Below are 17,736 nucleotides of genomic sequence, written 5' to 3'. Positions count from 1 at the left end.
ATCTTTCTGAGTTTTAAGTGGTGATTATAGATTTCTTAGCAAGGCTTGAGAAATATTCTACCCTGTCAAATCTACAAATTTTCTTTAAGGCAGAATTATTTTCAGAGACTCTATTGCCAATGTTAACTTTACCGGCATAAACAGAAAATTCATTCTCTAGCCACTCTCTCCAGCACGAACACAACACATTCTGTACCAGAGGCCAGGCAGACCTACATTCTGGTCTCCCTCCCCCATCCTCACAGCTCCCTAGCTGTGTGACGCTGGACACATAATCTCTTTAAGCCTGATTCAGTTTCCTCTCTAACTCTTAGGGCTGTAGTGGAGTTCAACTGAAAGGCTATATAAAACCTTTTTGTAAACTATGAAGCACTACACAAATATCATGGAGCGATTTCGTTTTTTGCTAATACCAGTTGGGTTACCTGTAATCCTGAGAAAGTGTGTTGGGGACAGGTATCCTGCTTCTGCCTCCAAATGCAAGTGAGTGAAGTCTGGTGTGAGTAGCAATTGTATGACGGGAGAGTCAAGGAAAGGTGGAAGGGTTTCTTTTGAAGTAAAATCTGTGAATCTTAGATTTCATAGTGCAGGACGGATTATCAAAAGTGCCTTTTTAAGTTTTCACAAGAAGGAGACAAGGCGAAAGACTGGAAATAAAGGTAAGAATAAACTGTTGGAAATTTTGTAGCAGGACATGTTGGATGACATTGATTTTACGGAAAGACAGGCAAACTTCAGCCTAGGAACGATGGACTCTTGACCTCCTTCTACAGTGCCACGTAACCTTGTGTTAGAGATTTAATTTCTCTAAACCTGTTTCCCATCTGAAAGAGGTGGGTACTACAGTAATAAATGCCACCCACCACTGTCCTGAGGCGTAATGAATGTTTGTAAATGCTTTGAGCAGTTTGGAAGCACAAGGTTTTTATGACAAGGTTCTACAGCGTATTATTTAGAAAAGTGAAAGAATGTGGGGCGTCTCCCTCTATGCAACCTTTCAATCAGAATCCCCTTTTTGTCTTATAAGGGAAGAAAATCAAGTTAGGAGATGACTAATCCCACAGGCTAATCTCTCCCCTTAATGGTCTCTCGACACACGCTCTTCTCCTAAAGGAGTTGGTTGGAATTTTCTATTTCAGATTTCCTCATCAGTATAAATACATTCTTTCCTAGAAATATGATCGTGAAAGATGAAGGCTGCAGTTTTGTGAAGAGCTGGCCCTGGGCCCAGCAGGCAGATGTTCCTGATCCCGAGCTCCACCTTGGGCCTTGTGCAAATCACTGTGCTGTTCAACTTCCTCTCCTCATCTGTACAATTGGGATAAAAATGCCACTCTCTAGGAGGTCAAGTGAAAATTAATTAGCTGTGTTTTCTTTAAGTTCTTCTTCATTGATATTTTAGCACTCTCTGCAGTCATTAGTTGGAACACTTGTAGACATACTTCTATCCCATGACCACAAAATTCTTATTGGAAATGAATATGAGAGGATCTGGGAAGTTACTAAAGTTTGGGGATTCCGGTGACAGTCCTAAGCTTTGTATTTAAAAAAAGGCCCAAGAGACATTTGCCACATCTTTTGGCCCCTTTCAATTATGCGTTTCATTAAGAACACCGAAAAATAAGTTGTTCTTTCTTCGACCTCTATCTCTCTTTATTGCTGTTTCTCTCCGACTCTTTCTGGGCTTTACTCTTTCTCACTCTGCCTCATTTCCCTAAGATTTGGTGAACTTGTGAAAATGAAGTTTAGCTGAGGTGTAGTAACAAAGTTAGCCACCTTGCAGCCTTGCTGGGCAATAAAATTCTTTTAAACACAACTGTCATCAGACTCCTCAGTGCCCCCCTCCCCTTGCCTCTTTCCCATTGGGTCACTAACAAGTTACAATGTTTCCTCTTTCCTCTCCAGTCCCCCTTGTCTTGGGTTTTGTTTCTTCTTCCTCCTCTCTGCGCTGCTTGCTCCATCCCGAGGCAGGCGAGGCGGGGGCCGCCCCTGCTGCCACGCTGGCCTCACCCCCCAGCAGACAAAAAGGCGAAAATGTCAAAAGATGCGTCGGTTGCTTCTGACAAAAGCGCAGATCAGCTCTGAAAGGGGTTAAATATGATAGGGGGCACAATAATAACAGTGCACACTTGTTAACCACGAAAATCCAGCAGGAGTTGGGGGCAGGGAGGGAGGGAATCGTGGGGAACAGAAGCAGCCTGGCAGGAGCCCCTGGCGGGAGAGTGGAGGAGGGTCCTCGCAGCCACCATCAATTATATGTGCTGGTTTTGTTTTGTTTTGTGAGGTCTGAGCCCAGGCTCAGCTGATGGGGCAGGGGGGCGGGTAGGGGTGAATAAGGGATTTTACCCAAACCAGTGACTCTGAATGGAGGCCTTGGGCCCCGTTGAGGGGGCCTCAGCAGTGAGAGCTTGAAAGGAGGGTCTTTGGGCTATGGAGGGAAAGGGGTGGTGGGGGTTGGGCAGGAGTCAGGGAACATTTTGAGGTGGGAGGGGGTAGGGGGAAAGAGGAGAATAGCACAATAATGGGAAAAAGGAGGCCAGCCTCTGAGCTCTCATTTCTCACAATGAGTCCCATGTGGTTCTCTTTATCTCAGCCTTTCAGGAGTCAATAGAGGGAGCTTTTTTATTTTCAACTCCAAGTATACACCCCCCCCAATACACAGGCACACACACACACGCACACGCACACGCACACGCACACACACACACACACACACACACACACACACACACCCTAAAAGTATGGGACAGTGAGCAAGACACTAGAAATGTCTGAAAAGTTGTTCTCCCAGTGCAGATGTGCTGGGTTTCCATCTGCCTGCCAGGCCTGTACTTGCAGGACAGTCCCTTCGCCCACTCCCCAGCACTCTGCCTCTCTCCCCAGCATCCTCATACTCAGCCTCAGCCCCCCTTTCTCTGCTGTGCACCCTCCTCCTCTCCTTCGGTGGATGCCTCAGGAACTCAAGAGAGTTTTGATGGGGAGGAGGTTCTTGATTCTTTTTAGAAAGACGTGAGTCACATGATGGCAGGTAAAGTGGAGATCCATGATAGAGTGATGGTGGTTTGCAACCAAAAAGAGCAAAAATAAAAGAACAGAGCAAGCTCAAGCTTGAACTTTAGACTGTGTCAGTACATAGAAAAGAACAAAAAAAATGTTGGTTTTGATGGTGGAAGTCTCTGAAATGTTAAGTCCCCAATTGGACAAATCCCTTTTTGTTTCTGTCTATAATCGGATCAGCCACAACTTCTGAACTTACCTGGATTGATAGAAAATAATTTGTCTATTTTAAAAGCAATATTGTTATATAGTCTCACAGGATGCCTGAGTCTAAATAGGTACAACATTCTTAAGGTTGGATGCTTTTAAAAACAGATTCCAGGCCTTACCTCCCCAAGATCCTGATTTAGTAGCTCTGAATGGGCCTCAGGGTGTGTGTGTGTGTGTGTGTGTGTGTGTGTGTGTGAAACAGAGAGACAGAGAGACAGAGAGACAGAGACAGAGACAGAGATAGAGACAGAGAGAACTGGATTTTGATGCACTAGCTATTTGAAAATCTCCAGACTGAGTAAGGTGTTCCCCTACAGTTGGATCAGAGGGGCACTAGTCATATACCAGTCACTAGTCCAGTGCTGGGCAAATAGTTGATTACTTGAACCAAATTCACCTCTGCTACCAAGAATTGTGGCTGGATAAAAGAAAAGAGAAGGAAAAAGTTGTTTTCATTACCAAGAAAGAAAGATAGGGTAAGGTAAGAGTAATAGAAAATGGCAATAACATCAAGCAACTGCTTAGTGACAGACACTTTTCCCACAAAGATTATTACCCCATTGGAGGGAGAAATGAGACTCAGTCATCTTAAGCAACTTGCCCAAGGTCATACAGCTAGAAAGTGGCAGAGCCAGAATTCCCCTTACACCCCAAGCTTGAATGGCCTGAACAGCATGCTCTGAGCTGGGGAGAGACCCCAGAAACGGGGATGAGAGAGAGGGAGCAATCTAGAAGCAGACTCCCCAATGCCATGGGAATGCTCCTAAGGGTTGCGCATGCGCTCAGCATCAGTGAGCTGTGGGGTGGCTCACGGCTGTCGTCTTCTCACCAAGGACTCCAAATTTCTCATCTCTCACAAATCTTGTTTCTTTCTCCTAATCCAGCTTGCTCTTCTGAGCAAAGTACCCCATGCCAGGCATGGGGAAGGAAGGTCAGTATTTGCTTTCATATGTGTCTCTGAGCAGGGAGATGAGTACAGCTTTCAGGTCTCTCTCATGTGTAAGAAAATCGATTACCTTTCCTTGGCTCCATTTCCAGTATCTTGCAGGTGCAGCTGTGTGGCTTCACTGTGAGAATTGGGGAGGATGTGAAGAAGGTTGGGGAAGGGATGACTCCTCTTCTGCCACCCTGTTTGCTTCTCACCCAGTTCTGTTCCCCCATCTTTTCACAGTATTTGAAGTCCTATCTCTACTGCATGTTGTGAATGTTCTAACACGGTTCAGATTGTTTATCTCCTCTCCGTAGTAACTACACTAAATCTCCTTGAGGGCAGGAACACTGCCTCATACTTCTTTATCCCCACATGCACAAGCCCAATGCTGTTCTGGTGCTCAGTAAGTTATTGTCCTCTGGTTGATTCGCGACAAGTGCCTTTTAAATTTGAATGTTTAGGGTTGAAACAGTCTATCGGTTGATTTTGGCCACCATTCTTAGCAACCCTCCTTTTGTTGATATGCTGTAGTTTTTAATACACTGTGTGCCTCTGTTTCTTCTACTACTGCTGTTACTCCATCCAGGCCTCACATACAGGCATTTTCCAAGATCCAGTCTCTGCATGTTGTTACTTAGAGATGACTTTCACTCCCGTGGCTTCATTTACGACCACCTCTATGTTTAGAGTCACACTTCCAACTATTAGATTTTTCCACTTGTCTGTCCTATTATTACTCAAAATTTAAAATATCTCAAATTGAATTTATTCTCCCCCAAAACTGTTCATTTTCTCCTACTAACTTCAAGCTTCAAAGTCTCTGCCTGTCCATTAACTATGACGTCTCATCAGTCACGCAGTTCTAAGATCCTTTAGATCTCTCTGTTCCATCTATTCAGCTCCCTCTGCCACCGTCCTAGTTCCGGCCCTTATCCCCAACACGTGAACTATTGAAATTAATCTGTTAAAATACTTTTGTGAAAATGTACTCTTCTACTCAAAACATCCAATGGTTCAAAACATCCATTATTTACAGAATCAAGTCCAACCTTCTCAGCCTAGTATTCAAGACCTTCCTTAATCTGATCCCAATTTTGTCATCCCCACCGTTTCTCCCTCTATTGTATTTCTCTTAAGCAAAGTCATTCCAGTGAAGCTGTTCTGCCCATAAGCTCTCCAACACTTATATCTCTTATTTCCACACAATTGTCCATGTCTTCCGCCCACCTGATACATCCATTTCTCTTGTTCCCATGTCTTCTGGCCTAACCCTCCTTCAAATTTCAATTTGAATCCTACCCTTCAGAAAATCTTCCTTGACCATCTCAATCTAAATTAATCTCTTCTCCCCGTAAACTCCCTTTAACTCCCATAAACTCCTGCCAGTTTATGAAATTATGTAAATTATAGTTTATATGTTAAACTATTGCTTAATGTTTCTTATGCTACCTTCCTAACTAGATTGTCTGCCTTTTGAGTCTGGACTCCCAACTGTTACCTAGCTCAAACTTAGTAAATTTGAGCTACCTGTTCTTTTGGGAGATTTTATGGATTGGTAAATACAAGTTGCCTCTATAAATTGAGTCCCAAGCTTGTGTGTTTATGAGAGCAAACATCTTGAGCAGGATTAACTACATGCAGGTATGGATATTGTTGTACTTTCCAAACAAAATCCTACTTATTGGCTTCCTGTATGTCTTCGTTTGTGCTGCTATAACAGAACACCTGAGACTGGGTAATTTACAATGAACAGAAATTAATTGGCTCACTGTTCTGGAGACTGGGAAGTCTAATATCAAGGTGCCAGCATTTGGCAAGGGCCTTCTTGCTGAGTCATGTCACGGCAGAGGACATCATGTGGTGGAAGGCAAAGAGAGAGAAAGTGGCAGAATTTGCCCTTTATAATAGTATCATAGCCTAATCTCCTCTTACAGATCCCACCTTTAATACTGTTACAATGGCAATTAAATGTTAACATGAGTTTTGGTGGGAGCAAACATTCAAACCATAATACTATGAAGCTGTATGTACCTCACCTTGTCACATTTTGCCTTTTCTTTCATAGATCAGGAAAGGAGAAGCAACGTAGCAAGTTCTAGTCTCTTTCAAGTAACCTCATTTATCATAGAATGACTAATTTCTTTCTTCATGCCAAAGTAATGCCACTTTTTTTCATAGTTGTTTTTTTTTTTTATTGAATCGTAATTGATTATACATATTTTGGGGATTCATTGTTGACATACGTTGATCAAATCAATATTACTAGTATGTATATTGTTACAAATTGTACTTATTCTTTATGCCCCTTGTCCAATCTCTCCCTGTCCCCATCTCCCTCCCCCCTCCCACCACTGATAACCCTAGATTTCTTCTCTCCTTCTGAAAGAGTAATAGTTGCTCTGTTGATTTGTTGCCTAGATGATCTGTCCAATGCTGAGAGGTGTGATCAGGTCCCCCAATATTATCATAGAGCAGATGCTTCTTCTGTCACTCTGTAATGGGCTTTGTGGAGAGAGACATCCTCTTCTTTTCTTTGGTCTCTGCTGGTGACTCTCCTTGTGTTAATGAACTGCAGTGGCTGGTGGACCATCTGCGTGGTGCTTGTGATGTCTAGCCACTTTTGCGGCAGCTATGATTATTGTGGTGGCTGTGGTGGGCCACCCACTGGGAGGTGATGTTTTTGGCATACTCATTGGCGCTGGTGGTGTGCCAGGTTGTGAGTGGGGGTCTGGTCCCTGGCTCCATGCCTTGGGACTCTGAGCAGGGCCCTGAGGTGCTGGTGGTATGCCTGGGCTGGAACTAATTTTTTGTCCTTTGCTTACTTCTAAGATGGGGGAACTTCCTGTAGGAACCAGTACTTGAGGTGTGATGTTGAGCTAAATTGCTGCTTTGCTGCTGTTTCCCTAGTGAAGGCTTTTTGTGCAGCTCAGGGTTTAATGGTTGACCTTATAGCTACTTCCTGCTCTCCAGAGACCTGGTGCACCTGGGTTGTGTAGAAACTCTGATCTGGGCCTGAGTTTTTTCATCAAACTGCACCCCATGCAATTCTGCATTCCCAACCAGTCTCCTCTGAGTGGTCCTGTGCTGATTGGGGGGCAGACCAGCTGTCCTTGCTGTGTCCCAGTGTTCTCCTGGTGGGCCCATCTCCCTCACCATCTGTTCTGGCTCCTCACTCCTGCGTGGGTCCACAGGAACCCTATTAGTGGTCTTGCTGTCCTGGGGGCCACCAAGGCCCTCTTCTCCTCTGCCACCTCCAAGCAACTCCATCTGAAGAGCACAGCTGTGGCTTCTGCCGGCTCCTGCTCCATGTGCTCAGCAGCTCCAGCCTTAAAGTGGCCACAGCTGGAAATGCTCCAAGTAGTTTTTTCTTTCTCTCATCATGGCTTCTCCCACCTTCATGAACTCCGTAGGTCTCTTCTCCTCTTCCTCTGAGCTCCAGCAGCCACACCTTGGCTGTTGTTACATTTTTATAGTTGTAAACTGGTTGATTTGTGGGAAAGAGTGATGCTGGGGACCATCTATTCTGCCATTTTGACTGGAATTCCCATAATGTCACTTTTTAAAGAACAGAGGGAAGGAAGGAAGGAAGGGGGGGAGAGAGAGAGAGAGAGAGAGAGAGAGAGAGAGAGAGAGAGAGAGAGAGAGAGAGAGAGAGAAAGAAAGAAAGAAAGAAAGAAAGAAAGAAAGAAAGAAAGAAAGAAAGAAAGAAAGAAAGAAAGAAAGAAAGAAAGAAAGAAAGAAAGAAGAAAGAAGGAAAGAAAGAAAAAGAGAAAAAGAAACTTTGTAATAGGATCTGATTCAAGTGGGTGGGAAAAATAGACATTTATACTGGGCAGCTGTAGCATATTTAGGTCATGAGTTAATTTACTATTTCCAAGCACCTCCTACATTCATTTACCAAAAAGGAAAGATACAAGAATTGTAGATATAAATGCATCTTTTTTTCTTACCTGTAGAACCAAAATATTCATTATTGAAATTTTTGCTTTTTAAACTCAGGTTAGATACAATCCATCTTTACACAACTCTCTCCATTTCTGGCCAAGATGGTGAAGTAATGTCTTGCTACTCAGTGTGTCAGTAGGCCAGTGACAGTGGCATCACCTGAGAGCTTGTTAGAAATGCAGAATCGGTCCGACATCTTAGCAAGGCTGCCCTGGTCACTGCTGCTCTTGAAGCTTCACTATGCCACCTAAGGACTACAAAAAGAAAGAAACTGGAAAGTTGGCTAAGAAAGACAAAGATCCAGTGTACAAATCTGGGGCAAGGCCAAAAAGAAGTGGTCCAAAGGAAAAGTTCAAGACAAGGTCAATAACATAGTCTTGTCTGACAGAGCTACATATGACAAACTGTGTAAGGAAGTAACCAGCTATCAACTTATAATCCCAGCAGTGGTCTCTGAGAGACTGAGGATTCACAGTTCACTGGCCAGGCAGCTGTCAGGAGCTCCTTAGTAAAGGACTTATCATACTGGTTTCAAAGAACAGAGCTCAAGTAATTTACACCAGGAATACCAAGGGTGGAGATGCCCCAGCTGCACATGAAGGTGCGTGAACAGGTCCAACCAACTGCACATTTGGAAAAATAAAGCTTTATTAAATCAAAAAAAAAAAAAGAAAGAAATGCAGAATCTCAGGACACTCCTCAGAATCAGCATTTTAACAAGATTGCCAGGTAATTTGCATGTGCATTAAAGTTTGAAAAGCACTGAAGTAAGGCAGATCTGGTAACAAGACAGGTTTGGAAATTCATCTCAGACGTCATTAATATGAAGCTTGATGATTCTGTAGGAATCTTGAAACCTGTCAGTGGTGATGGGTTGATGATATAAAGTAGCTGCATTTTGCAGACTGGAGTCCTGCTCTGGGCAGTATTCTCTCAGTAATGCTCCAGACTGCAGCCTTATCCTTGGGCTCAGGAGATTCCTCCAAGATTCCCATTCTACCCCCTAACCCTCACTTGTTTCCACCACATTGCCCTCTTCCTGGGCCTCCCCTCTGTGTTTTCCTGCAGATGTCTGGATGAGATAGGATGGTAGTGTCTCCCTGCTGCTATACTCAGGTGACTCCTCTCATCACCCTGCACTAGGCTGGGCTACCAGAGAGGAAGGAACTGGAGCGATGTACAATGCTCGAATCGCCCCAGACTCTGTTTTTCTAGTGTGTCAACTTTCTCAAACCCATCTGGAGAAATATAATCCCTTTAAGCATTGTATTTATTATCTTCTGTTAGGTTCTGTTATTTTCCTATTAGGCTTTTCCTAAGTGTACTTTGTTTTGAATCATAAGAGAAGCCTGGTACTCATATAAAAGAGCAAAGACAGCAGACCAGGATCAAGCAAACCATTTTGGTGTGATGCTGGGTTCTCTGTAACCCTGGGAGCAACTAATGGCATTACATTTTTTTATTTATTCATTCATTTCAACAAATATTATTGAGCCCCTACTTGTGCCAGCTGCTATTATATTGTGTACATTGGTAAACAAAACAAGGTCTTTTATCTTCATGAAGACTGATTCTAATGGAGGAGTCAGTCAATAGGCCTGTAAACACATAAGATAAATAACACAATTTCAGATAGAGTCAGGCTATGAAGAGAATAAAATAATGGGATAGATCAATTGGGTATGAGTTGTGACTCCTTTAATTTGGGGAGTCAGGAAAGGACTCACTGTGTTGGTGGCATTTGAGCTCAAGCATAAATGATGAGAGGGAGGCAGCTACTCAAATATCTAGGGGACGTGTGTGTTCCAGGCAATGGGGACATGGGGACAGTGAGTAGTACAAAGGTCATGCAGAAAGCCCTGTTATGATAAATATGGGTCTGTGAGGAAGGGGAGAGAAAGAAGAAAGATGAATAAAACAAAATCTCTGCCTTCAAGTCTCCAGAGTAAGTGGAATGATCTAAGCATAGACAGGAGGAGGAAGAAATGTGTGTGGGGGGGGGGGGCGGTTGTTGGAAAGTAAAAGAAAGGCAAGAGGTAGAGAAAGATGTCAGAAAGACACAAGAGTGGTAGGGGAGGCCAACCGCAATCCGCTGTCCTGGCCTCTGGCTGGCACAAGTGCAGTGGGCTCCCTACCCAGGGTCTGGGGCCAAAGAGTGTCTCCTCTTTGAAGGGAGGAGAGCTGCAGAAGGAAAACATACTAGTAAGCCAGAGGCAAAGGAGACACTTAATAACAAGAAACCTTCAGAAGAGAGGAAATTAGGGATTAGATGATAACAAAGATATAAACTGGAATGGTAAGCCTCTGTAATTTTCAGGGGTTATTTCAGAGCCTCCTGCTCTGAGAGTTCTCACAGTCTTGTGTATGAATATATGAGTGTCTGTGTACATGGTGTGTGTTTGGATCGTGGGGGGCGCCTGGGCAGAGGGAAAGAAAGAAGGGAAGGCCATTAAAAGCCTTGCTGAGAAAGGTATTTCTTGTGGACAAAAAAGAATCAGGCCCCTCACTCCCTACTGAGCCCATTTCTCCTGCCTTTCCCCGAGCTGTCAGGCATGAATCCCTGTAGCATTCCGTAACTAATTGACAGTAATGGAGGCCATTGGGAGTCTAAGAATACACAGCATTACCCGACATGCACTGGAAAGAAGGGGGGCTGCCTCCAGGGCAGCTGCAGGAAAATAAAGGCTGCCTTTTAAACTTTTTTTCCTTTAATTGAGGGTAGGAGGTAGAAGGTAAGGAGGAGCAGATTTAGGCAAACTTCTACTCTTGCCTAAAACTAAAAATATTGTAAATCTCATATCTTATCCTCAGTGAATATCCCAGGATACTATGTCTGCCACACAGAAGAAACAGATGGAATTTCAATTAACCCCAGAGCCCCCTGTGAAATCTATATTGTACCCTCTGGATTTACAACATATTGTAATATATGACTGCAGGCTCCGGAGATTCCATCGCAAATCAACCCTCTTTATTCCAGGGGTTCAGAACACTACTACAAAAGCCCACTTCAGAATCAAAAGTGGCCAACTTCTTAGAACTTCGTCTTCAGAGTTGAAACCTAATTTTAATTTTATAACAGATTTATTTATTGGGCAGTCCTACGTTTTTATAAAAGGAGCCATTTATTTTTTTCCTTCTATTAATGATGATGTTTACCGACTAAAACTGTTTATGCCAAATAGAAAATTGGGAAAAGATATGCGATCCTCACGCCTTGAAGAATGATTCAACACACACCCACAGCAAATCTTGCAAAGGATTTTTATATTTTGAAAATACATACCTTTGTAAAATGTAGTCTTTAATAATAAAGACACTCAAAATAAAAATAAAAGCAGTTACCTCTGCTATGAGTATCACAGGAAGTTGTATATGTTGCAATAATTTTAAGAATTCCGAGTTGTTTTTCAAAGCCCGAAATGTTTATGAGGTACCTGTAAGCTCATGGCTCTGACATTTATTCCTTTTATTATTGGCTTTGCCTTTCTGCATTTGTTCTTCATATCAAAAATAATATTTGCATAAACTTTAACTTCTCACACATATAAAAACTTTCAAAATTAATTTTAGCTTTTTGATATTAGAGATACATTTTCTGTATATTTTTCTTACAAGGCTAATTTTCCCTAAAATTGCATTTTGACTCAAATCTTTCATCACCTTCTGCAGAGCTGAATTTCTCTCATGGAGTGGCATGGACTCTTTAATCTCCAGGTTGCTGTTGTGTTATTCATCATCGTTTTATAAAAGATTTGCCTCTGAACCCCTGGGGAATATCTCTGGGAAATCAGATAAGCAAACTTCCTGTACTTTGAGAAAAATAATTTTGGAGAACTGAAATGTGCCTTTTTAAAAGAAGATTGGGGGTTGAAATATGAAGGCTCTCCCTTGTTCAAAGGTCACCAGGAAGAACTGAGGACCACAGAGCTGTCCTCAGAAATATAATCTACTAGACTCATAGATGTTGAGAGGAGGAAGGAATGTGAAGAGCCATCATCCAGGCAGCTAAGATAATATTTATCCCCACTGTGCAGTTTCATGGCAGCAAATGAGGCAGTCACTGATGATGCTCTCCAAAATGTGGAACAGAGAAGTGCTCCAGCCAGCTCTTCTTTTCTGCCACTAAATGCACAGCTTTGGAGGAGCACTGTCAGAAACACTTTTCTCTCCCTGCATCTACCATTATGTGGCTTGACCAGCAGGGGCCATTACAGGATGAGGACATTCCTCCAAGATCAAGCAGAGAGCCTTGATGTGGCACAAGGACTGGGGGCCACCAAGGAAATTCAAGGAACTGGTCAATTCCTTCTTCAGGCAGATTTGGCACATTGGCTCAAGGGTTGGAAGAGGGTTCTTCTAATGGAGCAAGTCCCTCTTATTTTTAGTGAGGTTGGTATATCCTCTTATAAAGCCACTCTTTATTCAGAAAAAAAAAAAAATGGTGTTTTGAATAGGCTGGACATTTGCCTGTTTTGGACATCCAAATATCAGGCAATCAAAGGTCATTTTGATGTAATTATTGAGGTTTATTTCCTCATCTGAACAAAAACATGGAGGTGTTATTAAAACTAGAGCAGCATTCATTTGACCTGTCTCATTCCCATCCTAGATATCATTTATTTTGGAAAGAGCAAGTAGGTGGTTACTTAAAAATAATATACCAACCAAATGTTAAAAAATGGCTGGGTTTTTATTTGCTTTTTCTACCTTTTGTGCGCATTTATTATATATAAATAACAAAAGTCAGTTCTTTTATAGTACTTATACTTGCCAAGCACTATTCTAAATGCTTTATATGCATTATGTAATCACTACAAAACTCCATGAGATATTATTCTCCTTTTTCAAAGAGAAAATATTAAAGGCATAGATAGTGTTCTGCATACACGCTTGTTTCTTAGCCTTTAGAGATTATGGCCAGACCCAAGCATTAGGTTTTCTTTCTTTCTTTCTTTCTTTTTTATTTTTATTGTAATAGTTGATTGTCCATATTTGTGGGGAACCGAGTTGAATTTCAATACCTGTGTGTAATATGTGATGCCCAAATCGGGAACCAGGTTTTCTGATGGCCGGCTCATTTCAGAACTGAAAGTGACTTGTCTTTCAAGACACAGCAGTACAGTTCTGCTTCCTTTTCCTCCCCGAACCCCTCCTTCCAGCCTGCCCTGAACCCTGCACTATTTGCAACTTCTTATTGGAGGATTCCTTATTTATGTTTAGCAACTTTACTTCTGGTCTTCGTATTTTTATTTTTATATTATTAATTTTAATCCTAACACCACAGGAAGCTAAGACAAGATAAAAGAAGAAGGAAAGGATAATATAGGAGGTATTCTGAAATCACCTGGAAAACTTCCTAATTGGATAAAGTGGGAAAAGTGAATGAGTTGAATAATTCAATTGAAAAAAATATATATGGTTGGTGAAATTTTTTGCTATGACTTCATTTTTCCTTATGTTGTTTTTTTCTGGGGTGGTTTTACTATTTTACCATATCTTTTCACCTAGACCCAAATCATGATTGTTTTTAATCATTTTGTTGGACTGAGGAAAGTGCATTAGACCAACAAGTTTTCTGTTACATCTTTATCAGGAATATATTTACCCATCATTTTTTCCCGAAAGTCTTCAATGTTAGCCTTTCCCACAGGTATCTGTTTCTTTGAATTCTCTTGGCACTTACATACAGAGACAGTACCTCACTGCCAAGCCCTTGTTTATTATCTTGGCTTGGAATTGTTCTTTCTTCATTTGACTTATGCATATCTTATAGCTTCCAAGAAAAGGGCTATTGTTTTTCTTTGCAGAGCCTTGTTTTGTAGGTTAGAGACTTTTTTGAACTGAATTAGAGAGAGTGCTATATATAAATGACCTATTTCACTGAAGTATGATTGCTAAGTACAAGAGCACTGAATAGACTGGAAAACTGGGCCAAGTAAACAAAATATCACAGCAGGAAGAGGAGAAAAGTTGGTCTGGACTGGGCCAGATTCTGGCATATGGAAAGGTCATCTCAGGTGAGGCAGGAGCCCAGACAGCAGCAGAGAGGAGAGCTGGAGTCAAGCTCAAGCCCCCCTGTGGTAAAGGGACTGTAGGAGAAAGATCATCTAGGATTTTGGAAGATGCTAAAGTTACAGCCCAGAAGTAAGACTGAGTTTTCTCTAAACCAAAGAAGAGACATTCTCTGTGGCATTTGTGGAGAAGAGTCCAGGAGGATGAAAATCAAAGCCCTGAAACACCAAAGGTAAAAGTGTTCAAAGAAAAGCATCAATGTGGCTGAGTGACTGGCCAGAAATGTTTGATTTGTCTACAATAACAAAAGTGATTCCAGGACTCATTTTTGTGGTTTCAACAGCTTTTCAACTATTGTCTGCAGAGTGCCCTTTGTACTCTAGGTGTGAGTTTTGGCCTTTCAGCCTGTTTGTCCCTGAAAGGTCTGAGGAAGTCATTGTTTAAGAAGGATGGAATTCTGCTTGTGAGAGCAGTCCATGCGGACTGTCCTGAGCTTGGGACAGGACACCATTGCAATGATGGCCACTCAGGCTCAATGGTGTTATTGCTATATCTTTATATATTAGCGAGCTGATTTCATGTCTTTAGAAATTTCTGCCCTCTCATTAAAAATGATAAAATAAATTAGCATTTATGCAGGGTCTTCCCAACAAACAGCTCAAAAGTCAGTAATGACAAAAGGGCTCTCTCTTTCTCTCTTTTCTTAAATTAATAGACTTCATTTTTAGAGCAGTTTTAGGTTTACAGAAAAACTGAACAAAAAGTAAGTATAGAGAGTACCATATCCCCCCTCTTCTTCCCCATTCCCTCACCTCCCTCCCCCACAATTTCCCCTATTATTAACATCTTGTGTTAGTATGATGTGTTTATTGTAATCAATGAGCCAATATTGATAGATTACTGACTGAAGATCATATTTTATGTTAGGGTTTACTCTTTGTGTTGTATATATATTCTGTGGATTTTGACAAATACATAATGAAATGCATCCACCATCACAGTGTCAAACAGAATAGTTACAATACTCCAAAAATCGCCTGTACTGCACCTCTTCATTCCTTCTTCTCTCCCTCTCTCCCCCTTAATTTCTGGCAGTTACTGATCTCTTTACCATCTCCATACTTTTGCCTTTCCCAGAGTGTCATGTAGTTGGAATGTCATACAGTTGTATAGTGTGTGGCATCTTCAGATTGGTTTCTCTCACTTACCAATATACATTTACGTTTCCTGTCTTTGCGTGGCTTGACAGCTCATTTCTTTTTATCACTGAATAATATTTTAACGTATGGATATGTCACAGTTTGTTTATCCATGACCTATTGAAGAGCATCTTGGTTGCTTCCAAGTTTTGGCAGTTATGAATACAGCTGCTGTAAACATTCATGTGCAGGTTTTTCTGATTTTGAAGTTGACCAACAAAAGCAAGTTTTCCAGAATTCTGTGTCCCCACACTTTTCCATCTGGCTTGTTGACTGGCTTGCTCCAAGGCTCTGGTAATTATTTCCTTACAACTGCTCTTGGTCCTCCTCTAAGCTTAGCATGGCGAGGTTAAGGTCATAGTTAGGTCCAAATTGCCTGATAGCTAATCCTAGACCAGGACAAGATGAGCAGCTCTAAGACACCACCACTGTGGAGAACAGATAGTCTCAACTGACCCAGAGGAACCAATCCCACTGGGGCCTCTGGCCCATGGAACTTGGACTCTGTCCTAGAAGCAACTTGGAGATGCCATTTCCAGCCACATGCTGCAAACAGCTTTCATCTTCAGAAGCCAATTCCCAGTGTCTTAGTCAATTCAGCCTGCTCTAACAGAACACCATAGACTGGATGGCTTAAACAACAAGCATTTACTTCTCACAATCCTAGAGGCAGGAAAATCCAAGATCAAGGAGCCAGCAGATCTGGGAAGGGCCCGCCTCCTGCCCTGCAGATCCATTTCCTGGTTGTATTCTCACGTGGCCAAGAGAGATGAATCCTCTCTCCTATTTCTTCATATAAGGTATTAATCCCATCATAAGGGCCCCACCCCCCATCCCACATGACCTACTCACCTCTCAAATACCCTCTCTCCTAATAGTCACATTGGGGGTTAGGATTTCAACATATGAATTTGGGGAGGATGCAAACATTCATTCCATAGCAACCAGCTAGGTAGATACTATCCTTACACCCCACCCTTAATACCTTTCCACCCATGTGTTTTTAAACCCTGCTCAGCTTCAGGGAAACAGTCATTGAGTTCTTTGTTCCATTTAAAAGGAGAGGCTTTTAGTAATTAGAACCATTACTTTAGATTACAGCCCTTGGTTCCTTCTCTATGTCAGTTGCTGTACTCTTAACTTCTACATACACTTAAAATACATTTGGGGATTTTTTTTGTCTATGAATGTGGAGGCTTCCACTAGCAAAGTTGCAGAGGTGGTCTGTCTCCTCAGGCTCCATCTCTGCAACTTCTTTCTTACTCACCCTGTGGTACTTCTGGACTCACCTCAGTACTCAGTACCTCAGAACCTGGATTCTCTCTCAACCTGCTCTTGGGCTTTTTAGTCCCCCAATGGTACCAAATAGTAAAAAACCAAAGAGAGTTTATGCATTTTTTTCTCTTATTGCATTTCAATAAGGAATTACAAGAGTCAACCAGGAGTGGACTAGAATGTGTGAAGCCTCCAGATGGCTGACCCTGCCTCAAAGAGGCGGCAGTTTGAGCTTCCTGAGGTGTAAGAAGGGAGGTTCCAAACCAATTCCAAGCCTCCCCTCCATGTCAGCCCCTTACTTAGAGCTGACTCATCATCTGTTGCAAATGTTCTCCCCACATCACTCATCCCTTGAACGTTCCTTGAAGAAGGTCTAATTTTCAGTGTTCTCGTGGCGATTCCTCCAGAATGCATACTTTGCACACTCATTCGGGGATCTGTTTTTGGAAGATCTCCTCCTTGGGAAGAGAGCATCATGCCGGGTGTCAGCAAAGTGGGTTTTTCCACCCAGGCCCAAGCAACCATTCCCTACTTTGTTGAACTTTCTGTGAAATGTGGCCAACAGCACTTAATATGGGGTGTTCCCCATAAAACTGTACATTCAAACATCACAGCAAAGGAATCGACACTGTACCTGTCAAAGACAGTAAAAGGAGTAGAGAAGGAAGCAGGCTTTTTAGGAAAGCAATTGAGGCAGGAAAAAAAGTAGCAGGAACTAGGGATAAAATCTTGGCAGTCCTGAGATAGAAGGGAGAAGAGAAAGGGCGAGGAAGCAGCGAGGGTGAATTGAGCGAGATGGTTTAATTATGATGTATTCGTGTACCCAAATATCTGAGGATACAGAGGTAAAGAAGACAGTCTGCTCTCAAGATCTGGTTTGGCAATGAAAATCAGTTTTCCATTAGCCACTCGAATAACAACACTGGGTTTGAGTTGGGAGAAAGCCACTGCTCATCCTCCTACCAGAAAACTCTTGAGTCAGCATTGCATTGTTTTATAAGAATAAGCAAGGAATTAGGTTCTATTTCTAGTGTTTGCTGAGGACCTGCCTTGTTTGTCGAGCCACACTTCAAGGGGATCTGCATACATCACCTCAGGCAGTTA

At 42.3% G+C, this 17,736-nt stretch overlaps 1 pseudogene; it reads left to right on the top strand.

Annotated features, from left to right (window-relative positions):
• The first annotated feature begins 8,383 nt into the window (after nt 1-8,383).
• On the top strand, nt 8,384-8,752 carry LOC134370927 (small ribosomal subunit protein eS25-like; annotated as a pseudogene).
• The last annotated feature ends 8,984 nt before the right edge of the window (nt 8,753-17,736 follow it).

The sequence above is a fragment of the Cynocephalus volans genome, chromosome 1 (assembly GCF_027409185.1).
Source record: "Cynocephalus volans isolate mCynVol1 chromosome 1, mCynVol1.pri, whole genome shotgun sequence".
NCBI classification, from domain to species: Eukaryota; Metazoa; Chordata; class Mammalia; order Dermoptera; family Cynocephalidae; genus Cynocephalus; species Cynocephalus volans.
This window is presented reverse-complemented; position numbering and strand designations above follow the sequence as displayed.